Below are 19,407 nucleotides of genomic sequence, written 5' to 3'. Positions count from 1 at the left end.
CCTTTCCCTGATACATTGTATTTCTGAAGTCAAATATGCTAAACCATCAATCCCGAAGAGGCGATGTAATCTCAAGATATCAGAATTAAAACACTACTGTGATATTTATTTGCTGTTATCACTATTAACTTCTTTGAGAGACATTTAGAAGTTGGAGAAGTATACTAAGTAAAGTTTAAGATTTGTGGATGAACAACTTCTTTATTACAATTTAGGAGCGACGTTTCAGTGTAGGCTCTAACACCATTATCAAGCTCTTGCTTAAAGTTGTTCATCCATAAATCTTATCCTTACTTGATTATCAGTATTGTTTGGTATCAGACATTATTTATTATTATAAAAAAAATATAATGTAGTTTAATAACAAATCCTTTCGGAATATTTTAAAATGACAGTCAATTCCAGGTATTTTACATCCGTATATAATATTGACTGTAGACCACCTATTTAAAGAAATCCAAGCAAAAAGGCAAAACATCTTGGCAATAAAACTTGGCAATTATGGCAAATGATTGAAGTATATCAAGTCGCCCATTCAATCTAAACTAAAACTGTTCTAGATGGCAATTGATAGATAGAGGATATAATATGTTCATGTTATGTTTACGACACGAGTGTCTAAATTCTGGTATGTCCTAGTAGCGAGTGCGAGGGAAATACCGGAATTTAGGTACGGGTGTCGTAAACATAGTATGATATGAACATGAATATTATATTCTTTTTATTACCGCAGAAGATGTCTACATAAATAGACGAATTTTAGTGTTTACCTATAAGGTCATTCTGACCTCACGTCACAATATGAGTGAGTATGGTTTTACGCCGCTTTTAGCAATATTCCAGCAATATCACGGCGGGGGACACCAGAAATGGGCTTCACACATTGTACCCATGTCGGGAATCGAACCCGGGTCTTCGGCGTGACGAACGAACGCTTTAACTACTAGGCTACCCGACCGCCCCTCACGTCACAATAAGATTTGAATGACGTCAACAATGCTGTCCGGATGACGGCAACAATACACTGTTGTTTCATGACGTGATATGACCCTATGGCACATAAATTATGATTTTTATGAACCCCGATATCTTTGACCTCGTAGGTTATAAATAGTAGTATTTTCTTTACTTGGAAACAACACCTCCTGGTATTGTACAGGGGTGTAAAAACGAAAAATCATGATGTAATAAAGATGCTATAATTGTTTTTAAAGAAATACAATGTAGTTTGCTTGAAATTTCATCAATCAATATAATGGCTTAGAACTGTTATAATCGATGGTGCCAACCCCCTTTTGGTTAGCCGGATACCCTCTTTAAACTCTTTTACTGTCTGATACAGTTGGTGCCATGAGACCACTATGCATGGTGAACTTCTCTCGTTTACATGCTCTTATATCCCGTTCCCATGCGCCTCTATACATATGTGTGTATATGTGCATGCGTGCGTAGAAATACATACGTGAGTATACTTGTCATGTGAACGCGTTTACTCATGTGTGTATATTTACACCAGGAGCAAATTTGCATCATGTCTGGAGCAGGTGCAAATGTTAATGTAAATTTGCACTGTGTGTATATGTTGCAATGTGAACGTTTATGTTAACGTAAGAGGATGATCTAATTAATATCTGTTCTTTTGCCAACACCAAACAAATTGTCAACAGTTGCCAACTTCTATGCGTATATACAGAGTTGAGCGGACGGTGTTTTCTTTTGGTTTCAAGGAGTCAAAACTTTGTGTACAAATTAAATCAAACACATGTTGCTTCACGCGAAAATTATCGATGAAGTAACTCTCTTCTCATTCAACTTTGATTGAAAAGCAACCTGTTTTGTGTTGAAAGTCGTTTGACGAATATGTGTGCCTTACATACTCTATTTACATACCTAAGTTGATTTATATGTGAACGCATAGTAAATTAACATATACACACGTATGTATAGTTACAAATGTGCAAAATTACTTACGTTAGTAAATGCATGTGAACGGAGTATTTGCTTACATGCGAAGAATATACACGTATGCAAAATAATATGCATGTCAGTATTTTCGTCATGCAAACGCAAATGCACACCTAAGCAGAGTTGTATGTGGTGCAAATTAACCAAACTACTTTACATATATGCAGTTTTACACCACGAGTAGTTCTTACCTTGTATTTTAAAACGGGTAGGAAATTTGCTCGTGTGTGAATTTCTTCTGATTATGAAATCGCATTGTATAAATATATTTGTGCCCAAGACAACTCGATCGTATCTGATGTCTGCTACTCTTTCGAGATATACTCCTCCCGTTTTAGTCCACATTCGAGGTTAAACATAATGTGTAAGGAAACGTTCTCCTACGTCGCCACTAAAAGAATGCATTCTTTCCATCCTTAAACAGGCTTAACAGCTGAATTCACCACGACTTGGAACTGACAGTTATAGGTCATGTAAACGCTAAGTAAATTTACTCATCTTAACTGTTAATTACATACATGTGTAAAATTGTGTAAATTATACATATACAGGCAAATATGAGCATGTAAATGGGGCACTAGGTTTTATTATTACTTCAGTAATGCTCCCGAACTACTCGCCACGAAAACAATGTACGTTCACACACAAATTGTAAATTATACACATATAGGCAAATATGAGCATATAAATGGGGCACTAAGTTTTATTATTATTTCAGTAATGCTCCCGAACTACTCGCCACTAAAACAATGTACGTTGGCAAACTGTCGTCCAGGGTGGCTCCGTGATCTTGACACGAGGCGCCGCTATTCACTGTGCGGGGTTTCGAGCCTTATCGAGGCACGTCATAACCCTTTGATCGATGGTTCGAATCCCAGTTAGCCCCGAATATGTTTCTAGGTTTGTCAGCACCATACCCCTGCTGGTGGTTTCACCAAAGTGGTAAACGTCTGAGATCCGAATCACTTCGGGCTTTAAATTCCTTCCACATTAAGCTGACACTATGACATAACTGGACTACTGTTCAAAGCGGCGCTAAACCCAACTCACTCATGTAGTCATTTAAAATCCATTACATGCACCATCTTCAGATACACAGAGGTGGCCAGGAACGTTTATTGTTTATGAATCTCTTAAAAGAAGATTTAAGCATTTTTAACATTCTTCTTCCTTCACTAGACGTTGACAAAAGATCTGTTTTGAAGTGTCATACATCTGATGCTTATCAGGATAGTTGCTACTGCGAAGTCAATGATTGTCAATATTAAAGTATTAGCAACAAAGACTTCTCCCTTTTTAAGCGTTTGCTGTAATTACAAACACTTACCGCGCAAAGAGTATTCACTCAGAGAACCAATACCCGTGCCTGGTCGCACCGCTGGGCTTCTGGGCGGACGACGTCAACCGAGCGACTCGCCATCCCACGTTATAAGACTATAAAGACACACATCAGTAGTGTCACTAAAGGGTTCACTACTAAAATCGAAATACTAGCCAGTTCTGACATGATTAAGTATTTTGTTTTGGACGCTACTCTTTGAAAGGTTGGCAGAATATTTTGGCGGTGGTCTGTTGATGTCGATGATGGTGTGTTTCGGTCTCTGATCAAAGGTGTGACATTTTCACCGCTTTCATAAGCGTCATTGATAGTTAGTAAAATGTACGTAGTCATTAGATAGATAAATAGATAGATAGATCGAAGGATAGATAGAGAGTAGGATCTAAATAAATAAATAAATAAATAAATAAATAAATAAATAAATAAATAAATAAATAAATCTGATGTCATTGCTTACAAAATATTCCAAATCTAATTGAGAGTAGAGATACAGTAAGTAGAGATACTTTAATCCATTTACCCGAGGCGAGGGAGTTAACTGACTTTAAAAGTCCAGTTTCCAACTTTTAAAGTCAGTTAACTCCCTTGCCTCGGGAACATGACTTTAATCAAGTAATCATCAGCTTGTGTCATATGTAGATAATAATATATATCTTGAAAATCACAATCGTGATTGAGATCGATCATAATATATATATTGAAAAACATGTACGTATGATCCCGCACAAAGTAGTAGTGATGGTGGTAAGGGTAACAGCAGCAGTAGTAGTAGTAGTAGTAGTAGTAGTAGTAGTAGTAGTAGTAGTAGTTGTAGCAGTAGTAGTAGAGGAAGTAGTAGAGGTAATGGTATAGATACTATCAGCGGTTTGGTAGAAGTATTAGTAGAGGTATTATTATTAGTAGTAGTAGTAGTGGTGGTAGTAGTGGTGATAGTAGTGATAGTAGCAGTAGTAGTAGAAGTAGTAGTAGTAGAAGTAGTAGTAGTGGTAGTAGTAGTGATAGTAGTAGTAGTAGTGGTAGTAGTAGTGATAGTAGTAGTAGTAGTAGTAGTAGTAGTATTGTAGTAGTGGTAGGCGTAGTAGTAGTGGTAGGCGTAGTAGTAGGGGTCTTAGTAGTAGTAGTAGTAGTAGTAGTAGTAGTAGTAGTAGTAGAAGTAGTAGTAGCAGCAGCAGTAGTGTTCGAAGTATTAGTAGAGGTCGTAGTAGTAGTGGTAGAAGTAGTAGTAGAGGTCGTAGTTTTGGGGGGTTTGTTTTGTTGTTTAACGCCGCACTCAGCATTATTCCAGCTATATGACTGCGGTCTGTATTAATCCAGTGATTGACATCATGAGCATCGATCCACGCAATTGAGATCGATGACATGCATCAACCAAGTCAGCGAGCCTGGCCACCCGATCCCGTTAGTCGCCTTTTACGACAAGCATAGTATCCTTTTACGGCAAGCATGGGTTACTGAAGACCTATTCCCTCGGGTCAGAGGTCGTAGTTGTAGTAGTAGTAGTAGTAGTGTTCGAAGTAGTAGTAGAGGTCGTAGTAGTAGTTGTAGTAGTGGTGGTGGTAGAGGTAGAAGTAGTAGTAGTAGGAGTGGTAGTAGTAGTAGTAGTAGTACTACTACTACTAGTAGTAGTACTACTACTACTAGTAGTAGTAGTAGTAGTAGAAATATTACTAGAGGTAGTAGAAGTGGTTTGGGTGGAAGTAGTAGAGGTAGTATCGGTGGTATCACCATCCCTATACATAATCTTCTTACCATCCCTATATATAATCTTCTTGAAGTCGAAATATAGACTGGATAATCTTTTTGTCAAATCAAATCTCAATTAACAATCTGCGAAAATACAAACAAATTAAAATGTACAAATGTATCCTGTTCCTTCACGTGGTCGTCTTCCCTGTGCCAGACGCTTGTCCCAGGGCTCGACACTTCCTGGGAGCTCTAGTGAGGGTGCCGACAGAGTCCCCCCATGCGTCTGAGGAATGTTATCGTTGGGTAATCTGTCCTCGTGTCTACCATATACGTGTAGGGTATCACGGATGAAAGGGGTAACGTGTTGAGATATTCGAAGCCGAGGGTTACAAGGGCGGGCGTTATGAAGGCTGTGATAGGAACAGTGTTAATAGCAGGCAAGTGATCCCACTAACTCAACGCTAGTCTCGTCTTCCTGTAATACAGTAATCGTGATATACCTTTGTAATAAACCCCTCACTTGAATATGCCGTTGCTGCTAGAAGTGTCTACTGCTGTGATTGATGGTATGGTTGACAGAGACCCCACAACCCCACCCCCCTCCCACTCAGCCCCATTCGACGCAACCCCATATACCAAACACACCGCCCCTACCACTATATCGCCCATGGCAAGCCAACACAACCACCGGTATAAGGTACCACACTACCCAACCCCAATACCATACCACTAGCTCATAGCCCCCATACAACGACACCCACTCGCCCTACCACACCTTTTCCCCACCCCGACCTCCTCTCCCTATCTCACACACGTTTTTCAAGTTTCAGTCATCTGAATAAAAATACACCACCAGCATATCCCTCCATTAGATGATTTAGTTAATTAATCAATCTTGTTATTAATGAAGACCGATCTCGTCACTTTAATTTTCACGTGGGTTTCTTGTACTACCATCCTTCTTTCTCTTCATCTTCTCTCCAGTCATCACCCCCTCCCCTCCCCTCCCTCATCAACTTCTGACAGTATACATCAATCTAGATAGCAACTCCCCACCCCCTCCCATCCCGACCCGCCCACCTTCCCCGTCTCCCCCAAACGTGTAGTATTTCCACATAATCTCAGTGACGATCTTATCAGTCGACTTTAATTCAGATTTCTCGTTTACTTTTTATACCATTTCACTTTATAATTATTAAAATGTATACAAAAGCAGTATTTTCCGCAGGAACGCAGCGATCGTTTTAATTCCGGCGTTTAGGGATAAAAGCGTGGGTGAATGAGTTTGTGTGGTATGATCGGAGATGTCGCGGGTGGAGTTCACTTGGACCGACCCCCGCGCCACTTTGATCCCCTCGGCCCGACCCTCGACGTCAATATCAGGTTTCAATATGGAATATGGAACGCAAAATAACCAGCATCATTTCAGTGCAAAAAGTGTTTTATTAATCGCCATAATTGCTTTTGACAAGGCCCTGTCTACACATTGAAATCCCATTTCTCCCCAAACGCTAGATGGCGTCTCAAGATAACGCTTCAAAGCAGCGCGCGCATCTTACTGGTCCCTTCACGGGATATTTATCTGGGTATCAAAGTAGCCTCATAAAGGATCTTAGCACGACTTTACAAAATATTTCTTGTTCAGACGTCTAATACTTGTGTGGTGTTGTTGCCATGATTTATATGACCATCTATAGACTACTTAACGCGAGACACTTGAGAAAGGTTGTAAATAAAATTGTCTTTCAACACTCTCCCCAAGTAAATGGAAGACAATCTCATACACAGCTTAAACGAAGATGGACTTTGTTAACACACAATTATTGTGGATTTTCCTGCTCGTTTTTATTTGCCCTGTATTTGTGATCGGCGTCAAACACGACACGTCGCTCCATCTATGACCACTCCTGAACGTATACCAGCAGGTATACGGCGTGGGACCATTTGTTCTTTTTATGCGATGATTACGAAAGATTAAGTGTTTTGCATACAGAAGGCCATGCAAAAAACGAATTTGATTTATTTAATTTACAAATGAAGACTCGGAAGGGGGAGTATATCCTGTTCGTTATCTTGTGTGGAAATGCCCTGTTAGCTTGGTTAAATATGGCCTATGAAATCACACTAGCAATCTTAAGCATGTCAGATTGAGAAAGTATTCTGACAGAATTAAAGCGAGCCATTCATTCCTACGAAAAAGTCAGTTTTCAACGGCGTTTGTGTGCGGATTCTAGCGAACGAATGTAGATCAGTTTACAATACAATTATCTAACAGGATGTTAAAAACTAGAACACGCAAAGCATATTATATACAAAGTATGAGACGTTGATTCAATACGTAAAATTATTGGGATTTTTTAGTTTTATTGTGTTACCTTCTAGACAAAAACGAAACAGTCGGTGCTTTTACGGCCACTTCGCTCAGTTTCAGGGATGGGATTTTCGTCCAAGAATGTTCATCGGCAGAATTTCAGCGGGTTTTGCCCCGTGCTGAGTCAGACATATTTTATTTACTATCAAGGATTAGAAAAAAAGTTCCTGGAGCTTACTCAACCCTTTTCTTTTCTAAAATACAGAATGATTAATTAAATCAACAAATGCAACAAACAGTATTATTTACAACAAACATAATTGGACACAAAACCAGGAATTCGTTAAATCTTTTAGTTGACAGAATGTAATTATGTACAATTTTTTAAAAGGAATTCATTGACACTGTCATCTGAGTTTGGGTAGCCGTGTAGAATAAGATTATGATCGTTTAAAACTGTGGAAAACTCATGCGATAATAAAATAATCGAGATCTGATGTAATTACCACATTCGAGGAGATCACGCAAACCACTTCCAGAGGCTGAAGCACAATCACAGATATGGTTTTCTATAAGGTCTGACTTGAATAAGTCCACTTTAAGGTTACTGCGTGCATGCCTAACTCTCTAACGTGTTATCTCCACACAAATACAGTGAAAAGGGATGAATAAACACATGAAACCTATATAAATACATCTCCCCATCACATTCAGACATAACAGGTTTGGTACATATTATGCCACATGAAATATATGAAAGCTAAACAGTTGTTGGTATCTATATAAGAGTAGATTTTTATACAAATCTTTTTTTCACAGTGACGACAATTATGTTCAGAATCAGTTATATCAAGAAGTGTTTCATTATCTGAATCTAAATTGTGGAAGGTAGAAATTATTTTCTATACAATTCAGTTCGTCAGTTAGGCTCATGAAGATCATTATTGTTTCGTGTTTCATACTGTGAAGCATCAGAATTGTTTCTTGGTATCATATCAGATAAATATCTTGTTGTTATGCCAGTTCTTATTTGATGAAATATGCCTAATTTGTGGAAGTGCCTTCTTTCTGCCAAAGAGGATAGTACGGTTTCGTTATATGATTTTAAATTTCTGTTTCCATCACAGCACCGAATATTGTCCGAAGTGCATCAAGATGTATCATTTCTAAAGACAATGCAGTACAATTATTCCATATATGGACACAATAATCAAACAGAGATAAAATGAATTTCGACCCAGTATGTAAAATATTTAGTTCTAGTATTTCCTGTCATATATAAACAAGGCACAAAATTATTATTTCTGGCTAACAGAAAGTTATTATTTTCTGTTGAAATATTTTTTTATTAACTTGCCACTTATGACTACTGATTGGAGCTGATTCCACATGTAGCTGTGTCATAAACGAAGGCTTAGTCTATCAATATGTTTCCTATGCTACACTGAAATTAACTTTAGACCGATAATTATATTTATTTTATTTCTTGTGGCATTTCCGTGTAAGGAGTTTTTTTTCCAATTTTGGTTTATGGATCCGCCAGAATTTCAAAAATATGGAATAATATAAGATTCGGGAAATAACATTTTCCCTCTGCTGAAATCTGTAACAGTCACCCGTTTCCAGTATAGGAAAATATTCAAAGTAGATTTATATTGAAAGCGAAGTAACCCTGCATTTGTCATTCACACATATTCATTTTTTTCTCATTTCTCTTAAAAAAACAATATATTTCGTACAAGAGAAATTAACTCGGTAAACCAAATGATTAAAATAGGAAGCCATATATTCCGAATATTCCAAGTCATCACTTATCAATCCTTAGTATTATGTCGACCATCGATTGGTCACGGTCCAGCTGTCCATTGGCTTAGAAGTTTGAATTGCGGAAAGCTTATTGGCGGATTCTTCACCTAGGTTGCTAGGCTGCCATCACGTGACCCGCCCTCGCGGGGACGTGAATAATTGTTGATTATTCGACATCAACGCACCGTGACAGGTAAAAGTAAATGAATCTAGAAATTCCATTAAAAGAGGTTTACGTGCCTGTAAGCGGCCAGATCCTGGTGACAGAGCAAGGTTTAGCGTATCGATAAGCCAAGTGATATCGCCCTGTCGTCAAATCCCCTCCGTTTGACGGGATTTTCACATTGAACTGTCTGAGTACACGGCTTGATTGCGATTCTATCTAAACTCGCTCAATGGAAGCCAAACAACGGACGCATCTCTGAACTGGCGCCTTTTTCTCTATGAAATCTCACGGTCTCTCGTGCGTGACGAGAACACAGGATTAGAATCTGTTCCCAGATCTCGTGGAAGCGGGAGACACTCTGTTAAATCAGTAATGCTTTTAACTTCGTCCCACGGGAGTGCTAAACATCGAAAGTGGCGATATATTATAACTAACTCAAACAATGAACATACATGGTTAATTGTTTGTCTAACTTGAACATTTTTCCAGCAACTTTTAACACAGATAAGGCATGTTCGTAGACTGTATTGATGAATGACAACAAAGGCCTACCGTGACGAATGTTTAGTCAAGTGTTGTGTTCTAAACTATAGCACGATACAAATAGGTTATAGTTTTTTCACGCATTTTCATCACAATCCAAGGTTCAAACATTCATTGATTATGTCATTTCCTTCATAGTCGTTACAATGTAAACACGCCAGCCTGTTTGACATGGGTGTTTGGGCGCGTGTGCATTTAAATGAAGACAAGCAATTTATTTATATTTCCCTTTGAACAATGAGCACACACACACAGAGTTGACAGATGACGGAAATGTAATATTCGAGTGTACAATGGTGTGAAAAGAAACATTTGAATGAAAGCATATATGTTTACATTTTCCTTTAAATGTATGTATGTATATTTGTGCGTGTGTGTGCGTACGTGCGTGCATGTATGTATCATGAATTACATGTTATGCAAGTGTTCGGTGTACAGATGGATAATATGAAATAAATTCAGAAATTTATACAAAACATTGACATTGAATCGGGTAATATTTAATGAACACCGTGGTTTGGAATTATATTTTGATGCTCGATTTATCTGTAAACTTCCGGAATAGGAAGGATGTATGTCAAACGTTACAGAATGACGTGGACTATTCTGTGATGTTCAAGTGACATTGTACTGATCTGGCACTGTGTAGAAAGTGCAGGAAACTGGCTAGACTATATAAGTGGAGCGGGCGCGTCCCTGTCTCATCTCACATTTCATCTGACATTACATCAAGACCAGCTTTTGATTATTGACCGAATATTATTAAAACCACTCTATTGCATACTGTCTTTGCTGTGCAGTAATTTGTATTGATTTGAAAACCTAGTTATTTGTTTAAAACAATTGTTGACTGTATACAATTTGTTGGTTGTTGGTTGGTTTCACACTAAATTATTTTACGTACAGATTTCTGGCTTAACATATTGTTTCAATTTGGGAATCGACAGGTAAGAACATACAACAGTTTACCCTCATGAACATGATACCTGATATCACAGATTAACCCAAAAAAGTGTTTATTTTTTTGGGATAATTTTTATATCAACAAGGAAAACAAGTCTATAGAGCGAATATTGCTGCGTATTGCGTTAAACAACAAACAAACATATTACAACGAATAAAAGCTTATATTATCAACGTAGGTATATTTGAAAATATTGACCTATAAAAGCTCGGCTGTGTTCATGGTATCATCGTTTGTTAGACAATAAGACGATTATGTAAAGATTAGTCTTGATTCAAACCGTGCCGGCAGTCAACCTGAGACATCTATTCATGTTTGACCTAAGTTTGACTTGACTCAAACCACTGAGCCATACAAACACAACTCGCGTGTGCAGATGCTTTGTCATAGCCTATTCAGATTTAATAGAGTGCAAAACATTTTTAAAACATGTTTTATCACAATTTGTTAACATCAAACATCCACCCCACACACAGAGGCGCCACACAGGTAAACATACCATCAGGTTGAAACGGGTGGAGAGTTTATTGGTCGGGTACAAGTCTGAGAGGGGTTCGCGAGCTACCCGGGCCGCTGTGTGCATGGCTCGCAGGTTCTTGTAACAATGAACACTATTGCGCACAATTAACTGGGAACCGATATCATTCACGTAGATTACAGTTTTTACTGTTGATAATCTACTCTCAACACACAAAGTAAAAAGTTTACACGGCAAATCACATAGAGTATTCCTGTTGTTATATGTGCGCTAAGGAGAAGAGGTCTCAACGAGTACGGGGGTAACTTGTTAATCCTCCATGGAATTAATGCATCCATTCGACGTATCTACAAAGGCATCATTTGATACATATCACATAACACACACATTGGCACCAATTGTGCGCCCCTTCTTACTGATCTGTTTCTTTATTGCTATAAATATGAATTTCCGCTCGCATTGATAAAGTCAAAATGAAGGAATTTAGCCAAGATGTTTAACTTACACTTCAGGTTTATCGATGATCTAATACATTAAACTACGGTTATAACGAACTCAAAGGGACCACTAATTTTAGTAGTTCGTTATAAGCATATATACAGCAAATATACAGCATATATACAGCAAATATACAGCATATATACAGCATATATACAGCAAATATACAGCATATATACAGCATATATACAGCATATATACGGCAAATATACAGCAAATGGACGGGATCAAAACACATTTCGTTATATCCGCCAGTTCGTTATAAGCATGTTCGTTATAAACGTAGTTAACTGTATTGTTCAATAATGGTCAAATAGCCAATTCCCTGTCACTGATTTACCAACATGAACTAGACATTAAAGAAACCAGTTAAACCGCCTCATCTATTTCACATTTATATCAATGCTTAAAGATTTAGAAAAATACTTTTCACAAGACTGTATGACAGTAATTACTTTCCCGTTATGTAGAGCAATATTCCAACAGCTGCAGCTTTTTTTGTCTACATTTCACTTCTTTTGAGATACAATCTAGTATGCTCTTTGTACAAAGATATTAAAGAGCCTCATGCGACCCTTGCTCAAAAGTTTTTTTGATCAGGGTCACAACATCAAATGCATCAATGCAGTTTTCAAAATGTTTTGTGCATGACATGTGAGGGACATTTCAAAATTTGACACATCAGTGACGAAAATTATGTCCAATGCAATTCCCTATTTTGACTTGTGTCATATGTTCCTGTGTTTTGTCAGCTATACAATTGACCTGCCCTTGCACGTGTTGCGACGGATGCCACCGGTTTTCGCGAACACCTGGTATCATCACTATTTGATAGTTATTCATAAACACATGCTTATGATATAATCGGAACGGAAGAATGGACTCTGCTTTCAGTAGAGATTCCTCATGTGTTTTCTTTGCTTATGTTAGTTGAAACTTCACAGAACTGCACTCCCACTAAAAAATAGTACTTTATATGCTGGTTCTCTAATGACGCCTAAAGAGAGTAAGAGGACCACAAAGGCATGCCCTACAGTGAGACGTACAATTGATTCTCTCAGAGATATTGCATTATAAGCGTGGAGGCTAAATTCACTGGCATGTATTCAGATTTGACGTCGTTTGTTCTCCCAAACGACCTCTGGATTGTGACCTAAGTATGGTCAAATATATTACCAAAAGGACACCGTAAATTAGAACTATTGCAGCGCTACTTTGCCAGATCAACTGATGTAAACTACACAAACTCGTGGTCTCGATTGACAAGACTAAACTCGCCTACCTCGGTAGACTTTGTCGATGTAAAGCAGACTATTTTGTTAAAATTCTATTTTACATCAGACTAATACCGTAACTAAACAAGTGTCTCAGATCCACTCTCATAATGATAAGAGGTATCAGCTATCTTATTTAATAAAATAAAATCGATGAAACCCTTTTCATATTCATAAGAAATCGAGTGCACGATAACGATTATATCGTGAGCATGTGTTAATGAAACACATCACACTGGGGGACATTTCCCACTGAAGATACCGCGGAGAAAGATTGTTAATTACACAGCGGCTCGACTTGAACGACAATGAAGGACAGAGAAGGAGGTCTATCAGCAAGATCTGAAACGGTTTCATATGCTACATGAAAGACTAGCGCCACACATGTTGGGGAATATGTGTGACGTCCACAAAATGCATACTCTAGTTAAAATCGGTATTTTACCTGTAACAGCTGATATATGTATGATATGTGACGAAAATATGTCACTATGTAGTGCTTCACCAGTTAGTTAACTGTGACAGCCTGGAAGAAATCTCATCTATTTATACGTTTTTATATCTAAAAATGAAGTTGTGAGGTGAGATTAAATTGGTTTTAAGGTCGCGTCCAAGATAATTGCACTTATATAGCGCGTGCGTGCGTGCGTGCGTGCGTGCGTGCGTGCGTGCATGTGTGTGTGTGTGTATGGCTGCTTGTACTAGTCCGGACTGATGCCGATTTATAGTGCTAGCTCACTGAGATACCATGCCGCAGTTAAACATGAATACCCCACTCAGACACAGTATACTGACTCCGAGCCGACCAGTCCTTTTTTAGCCCCTTAATGCCGAGCGCCAGACAGGGTAATAACAAGTACCATATTTTAATGTCTTTTGGTATGACGCGACCGGGGATTGAAACCCGGACGTTCCGCTGTCTGGGAGGACGCTCTACCACTAGGCCACGGAGACGGTCAAATGTAGTTGTGAAACTACTTGGTAGCATCACGCGTCTTGCAAAGATGACATTAGGCACACGGGCACAATTCATAGGCTTCTTTAAACTCACAATATGTAGATCATATTTGTAAAAAATAAAAAAACTTTGTTATCATGATTTTTAGATATTGACTATTTTCCTTGTTCGAAGTCTTGATAACAATGAAGGAGATACAGATTAACCATTCAATATCACACAGATACGCTCTACGCACCCCACATACGCGAGCTATATATGAAGGAAAACCTTTCCACCATACATTTAGTTTGAAGGACACTTTGACATCCTATTTTCAGTGAAATAAGTTGCCAAAGTTGCAAGCAAAGCTTTATCAAGTATTTACACTTTGTATTATGAAGCTGGAGTGATGACTCATAAAACATTTACAAAACTATATTAGATGGTTCAATTCAAGATAAACAAGTATGACAGAACAGTTTAAACTATTTCAATGCCTAATCAAAGAAAACATTGGTCCCAAGAGTTATCTCCCTTGGTGTCATTTCAAAGAACATGTCAAACAGAGATGTTGTTGTTGATTATTGTTTAAGGCCGCACTCAGCAATATACCAGCTATATGACGGCGGTTTGTAAATAATCGAGTCTGGACCAGACATTCCAGTGATTGACATCATGAGCATCGATCCACGCAATTGGGATACAATGACATGCATGAACCAAGTCAGCGAGCTTGGCCACCTGATCCCGTTAGTCGCCTCTTGCGACAAGCATAGTCGCCTTTTACGGCAAGTATGGGTTGCTGAAGACATATTCTACCCCGGATCTAGACGAGTCACGAGTCATGGTTCTACGAACTTTGGAAAGTTAAACGAAAATTCAGGGTATGTGATGAAGTGGAAATGTCTTTAACACATTAAAGTTGTTTGTGATTTACAGCGATGGTGGAGTGCCTGGATACCCCTGCTGTAGTAGGTTTCCTCCTTGCTGTGTGAAGTGAGGTGTAATGGGGTTTAACGTCGCGTCCAAGATTATTGCACTTATATAGCGATGTGCATGTACGTGTGTGTGTGTGTGTGGCTGCTTGTATTAGTCCGGACTGATGCCGATTTATAGTGCTAGCACATTGAGATACCATGCCGCAGTTAAACATGAATACCCCACTCGGACACAGTATACTGACTCCGAGCCGACCAGTCCTTGTTTTAGCCCCTTAATGCCGACCGCCAGACAGGGTAACAACAAGAACCATCTTTTTACGTCTTTTGGTATGACGCGACCGGGGGTCGAACCCCGGACCTTCCGCTCTCCTCCTTGCTGTGTAACACGTCCTCCACACCAGAAATGGCGCCACCACTTACATATCATTACAGTAACACTTAAGTGGCAATTTTCTTTTAATGATACATGGTCTCTCGTACGGGTGGTTTCTGTACATTATGTTTGCAGAATGTTTTATGTATACGTGTATATATATGTGTAGTAAATATAAACGGAGGGGCAAAAGAAAGCATGCCAAGTTTTTTCATGTGATTGAAGATTGAAACTGTTGGTAAAGTTGATGATTTAATCATCACAGTTACCAAAAGTAATCAAGCTGTGGTTGGGTTATGGGTAAAGTAAATCAGTTCGATGAAGACTGGGGTCAGAAATGCATTTGCAGCCACATGACTGCTGCCATGTTTAAAATGCAAACTTGTGTTGAAAAGCATATTTATTTTCAAAGATAAGATGTCTGAGGTACGAACCAGAAGTTGTTGTATGATGTGAATTGTTTTGAATTTCCGATGTTTTGAAGAAGACCTAACTGAGTTTTTTTCGGGGTTTGTAAACGTGGATGAGTCTTGGGCTCACCACTACCACCAGAGACTAAACAACAAATCAGTGAAAATAATAAACGTCTCCTCTGAGGAAGAAGGCAAAGGTTATGGCTTCGGTTTTCTCGGATTCCCAACAATCCTACTGGTGGACGTCCTCGCAAACGGCCACACTATTAACAAAGTGAAAGTCTATTCTTTACTAAACTGCGTGAAAATTCCCAGTCGTGGACAACTTACTAAAGATGTGTGTTCTTCTACAAGGACGATGTACCTGTGCACAAGTATGTTGTTGCCATGGCTGCAATGCATAAGATCGTGGATTTGGATTCATTGAACATCCTCTGTATTCAACAGATTTGGCACTACAGATTTTCATCTCTTGAAGAAAGAACTGTCTGACACGCATTATACAAATCTCCTACACCAGTTGGATCCAGGCACTGATGTACATCACGCACGCACGCATGCACGCACGCACATCACACACCTGCACGCAAGAACCGTTAAGATCCGGATAATAATTAACCTCCATCAACCCATGCTTGTCGCAAGAGGAGATCGGGATCGTGTGGTCAGGACTTGTATCCCATTCGCGTAGATCGATGCTCATGATGTTAATCACTAGATTGTCTGGTCCAGAGTCGGATATTTACAGATCGCCGGCATATAACTGAAATATTGCTGAGTGCGGCGTTGAACAACAAACAGCAAAAATCTGCGCGCTGTGTACATCAACACACACACACACACACACACACACACACACACACACACACACACACACACACACACACACACACACACACACACACACACACACAGAAACGCACAAACACACAGAAACGCACAAACACACACACACAAAAAAAACCCAAAAAAACCACACACACACAAACACAAACACAAACACAAACACACACACAAACACAAACACACACACACAAACACACACATGCAGGCTTTTTACATCACACACGTGTTGTCAGGTGCCCAACACAGCTGGACAGAGGGGCAAACAGCCATCGATTGAATTAACGAGGCCTGTTAAAGTGATCAGTTCCATGCAATCTCAGAATGTTCTTTCTTTGCTGATAAAAAAAGAGAGTAAAAAAACAACCTTTATACAGGGTCAAAGACTAATGAAATGAAAATGTCTTCCTAGTCTCATTAAAATATAAACCACTTGACGTGCTACAAGTCGACCGTGTTGATTCAAGCTATCTCAATTAAACTACTTAATTATTATTGTGTTTCTTTGTACGTGCAGCCCACGTCAGCAGTCGTGTATGGAATCCTAGAAGGGACTTTGTCGCGTTGTGGTCCTTGGCAATGAGTGAGTGGGTTTGGTTTAACGTCACATTTAACAGTATTCCAGTTATATCTCGGCATGTCAGCTTAATGTGGGAGGAAAGTGATGTTTCTCAGACGTTTACCACTTTGGTGACACCCACGACCATTGGTATGGTGCTGACAGACGTGGACACGTAATCGGGGCTAACTGGGATTCGATCATTTGTCGCTTGTCGCGTTTTGAACAATACTTTTTTGTTTTTTACGAAACGGCAACAATGCGATAACACAACACTTTTTCAAAATAAAAATATGTCGCGTTTTCGCATTATTGTCCTTTTTGAACTATAAAAAACAACTTAAAAGGTGAGAACGCGACTATGTCCCTTCTAAGATTCCATACACATGGGCTGGTGGAAATCGTCTTGAAGCCACCGGGTCCAACTCTTTCTCCACTAGGAATTCCTGCAGTCATCACATTACCTGATGTCTTCCTTGATTAACAATCACACTGACATGTTTTAATTCGGGTGATGAAAGTAACTGCCCTCCGTGTCGTAATAATTCAGACCCAGTCAGATTCGATTACAGCGCGATCATGACACTCAATACTGTAATTAGTTAACTGAAAAAAATAAGTATAAATATTTGATACCCTACCAATAGGATGATCATAAGTCCGAATACTGCCATAAAACTTACTGAGGCAGGACTCCAGGTCTCAGGTGATGAGGATGGGGAGGAGGCGGAGTCTCCAGCGTTCCCTGACTGGCCAGGGAGGGGTAAAACAGGTAGCATGCTTCTGTAATGGCCCCGCTGGGAATACCGGTAACATATTGAATGTATCGTATCCAGGAGGTAGTATTATCTGTGGCCGTGTTCAATGATTACCTAACATATGCCAGTAATTAGACCCTAATACACCGTCACAATCAGGCGATCCCACTTCTTGCGTATTGTTTTTCATTGGACATGTAATGAGATCTTTTCAATTACATGTAAATAATTAATATTTTCAAATATTTCAAGGCGCCAAACCCTTTCGTCAGCAGCTTGTTTTGACACGATCTTGCTTCACTTTCACGCTACTGTGCCTCGCCCCATTCCCTGTTTAAACAATTAGTTTCAATATTTCATCACTTGATATCAATCACTTCCAAAAGCAGTCTTAGATTAAAGTGTTATAAGAGTAACAGAGGCGATCTCCCCCGGAGATTGCCTGACACGTGCTCGTTCCCGCCACTTCCATCTCCTGGTCGGTAACCTCGTCTTTGGAACGTTGATTAGGTAGGTGTTATACAACTACTTCGACGACGATCTAACGCCTGAGCCGGGTTTTTTAGTGTCTGTTTTCACACCAGAAAGAAATAAACGACACCAAAATATACACGCTTTAAATATTTTAACATTAAAGATGTGATTTATGAATAGAAATGGTTTGATCATGTTACCATTAAGTGGTTCAGACATTGTCTTCTGTGTGTTGTGTTTAAATGAGTGATATAACATGACAAATTAATATTGAAGAAATAAATATGATAATTACAGTTTTAACTTATATTTAAATTTTATACACAATGTCACGTAATTTAGCCTGTAATGGTCCATCTACACTACAGAGACTATGGTGTTACCGACAGGGTGAACGCTGCCTTCAGAGAATGCTGTTACTGGCGTCATTAACGTCGCCGATGGAACATGGCGTTACTGACGAGGATGAACACTGCCTTCTGAGTATGCCGTTAGTGGCGTTAACGAACGTCGCCGATGGGACATGGCGTTACTGACGAGGGTGAACACGCCTTCTGAGTATTCCATTAGTGGCGTTAACGAACGTCGCCGTCGGAACAAGGCGTTACTGACGAGGATGAACACTGCCTTCTGAGTATGTTGTTAGTGGCGTTAACGAACGTCACCGCCGATGGAACATGGCGTTACTGACGAGGATGAACACTGCCTTCAGAGCAAGCTGTAACTAGCGTTAGTAACGTCGCCGTCGGAACATGGCGTTACTGACGAGGGTGAACACGCCTTCAGATCAAGCTGTAACTAGCGTTAGTAACGTCGCCGTCGGAACATGGCGTTACTGACGAGGATGAACACTGCCTTCTGAGTATGCCATTAGTGGCGTTAACGAACGTCGCCGTCGGAACATGGCGTTACTGACGAGGGTGAACACTGCCTTCAGAGCAAGCTGTAACTAGCGTTAGTAACGTCGCCGTCGGAACATGGCGTTACTGACGAGGATGAACACTGCCTTCTGAGTATGCCATTAGTGGCGTTAACGAACGTCGCCGTCGGAACATGGCGTTACTGACGAGGGTGAA

Source organism: Haliotis rufescens, unplaced genomic scaffold (genome assembly GCF_023055435.1).
Source record: "Haliotis rufescens isolate VD_foot unplaced genomic scaffold, xgHalRufe1.0.p SCAF_3, whole genome shotgun sequence".
Taxonomy (NCBI): Eukaryota; Metazoa; Mollusca; class Gastropoda; order Lepetellida; family Haliotidae; genus Haliotis; species Haliotis rufescens.
The sequence above is the reverse complement of the archived record's forward strand: the minus strand, read 5'-3'. Positions refer to the sequence as shown.